Genomic DNA, 1,439 nt, shown 5'->3' with positions numbered 1-1,439 from the left:
CGCGCTCCGGGCGAGGGGGTGTTACCCCCGGGGCGTGCCGGCAGCTCTCCTGGCGCACCCAGGCCCGGGCCTCACCGCGCTCTCCTTTAAGCCAAAGGCGCGAGGCCTCGCTCCGTGGCCGCCCGAGGCCGCTCTTCCCAGTTCCTGGATCAAGTTCCCAGTCGTCTTGGCCCAGGCTCTGAGACACCAAACCCGGACAATTGGTGATGGAGCAGCGGGGCGGGGAGAAGATGGGGGGCTTATCTACAGGTGAAAGGGCCGCAGAAGCCGAAAGCGGCGGAAAGCGAGAGAGGGATTAGAAAGCATGTTAACATCATTTAGGAAAAGGAGAGCAGAAGGGAAAAGGTTGGATAGGAATTAAATTACTTAAGGAAAAAACCGCGACTCCGCCGGGACTCGAACCCGGAACCTTTGAATGCCTTCAGCCTCTAGAAGTCCAATGCGCTATCCATTGCGCCACGGAGCCACCTGTTGGAGTCCCTGCGCATCTGCTATATTAAGCCAGAGGCAACGGCCCCGCGCCCTTCCCAATCCCCTTTAGCCGTCTGCATCGCCGAGGCCAGGGCACCGTCAAAGCAGCTGACACCAAACATGGGCCGCAGGTACCTGTCTTTCCCCGACGACTGCCTCTCAACCAGGTCGACGAGCCTGGCAAGAGGAAGGCCGCGCTCCGGCTGGTCCGTCAGAGGGTAGCCGCAGCCCGGTCTCCGGCCTGCCCAAGCCTCCGTACACGGCCGCGCAGGACAAATCACACCCGAGCCCTTCCTCCCCGGCTCCCTTCCTGCCCGAGCACCCCGCCTACCGGGTCTCTCCAGCCCCGGCGATGCAGGCCCCAGGCCGGCCGTTGCGCCGTTGAGCCGGGACGGGAACGCCGGGCACTTACGTCGCACCTTTTAGCGGCCGATCCCGAGCTGCGGCCCCTCGTGGGTCCCGGGCTCTTCCCTGGCCGCCCGCGGCCAAGACCCGCCGCCGCTGCGAGCGCGGGCCGCGGTGATGGCTGTGTGCGTGCTTGTGCGTGTTTATTTGCGCGGGGTTCGGTAAAACGGGGTTTGGGTTGCATTTCGCTCCCCACAGACCCAGAGCCGAATTTCTGAGGCATCCGGGCTCTGGTGGACTGAGGGGGGCGACGCGCCCCGCGCCGCAGCATCCTCCGAGAGCTCCTCCAAGCGCCGGGAGCTGCCTTCGCGGACGCCGCGCAGCCGCCGGGAGCCCGCGTGTCTGAAGCACGCGGCTGCGTGGGCGGCGCCGGGGAGGGTGACTGCGCGCGTGGGGGCGCCGGGAGCATGCGTGGGCGGGTGTGGGCGGAGGGCGCGCGCCCGAGCGCTGCCGCGGGGTTTCCCGCGAGTGGCGGGCAGCGGAGCCAGAGGCTGCCACAAATCAGGGGAGTGTTGGGGGTGGGGGGCGCTTCGGTGCCCCGGTAATCCTCGTCCGCAGGACCC

The 1,439-nt window shown here is 67.3% G+C and overlaps 1 non-coding gene across 1 annotated transcript; it reads right to left on the bottom strand.

Annotated features, from left to right (window-relative positions):
* Positions 1-381: 381 nt before the first annotated feature.
* On the bottom strand, positions 382-466 carry TRNAR-UCU. The gene is given in 2 exon segments: positions 382-417; positions 430-466. It is a non-coding gene; the product is annotated as a tRNA-Arg (tRNA).
* Between the last annotated feature and the right edge of the window lie 973 nt (positions 467-1,439).

Source organism: Pteropus vampyrus, unplaced genomic scaffold (assembly GCF_000151845.1).
Source record: "Pteropus vampyrus isolate Shadow unplaced genomic scaffold, Pvam_2.0 Scaffold22, whole genome shotgun sequence".
In the NCBI taxonomy this organism is placed as follows: domain Eukaryota; kingdom Metazoa; phylum Chordata; class Mammalia; order Chiroptera; family Pteropodidae; genus Pteropus; species Pteropus vampyrus.
Note: the sequence above shows the minus strand (reverse complement) of the source record. Positions and strands in the feature narration are given on the sequence as shown.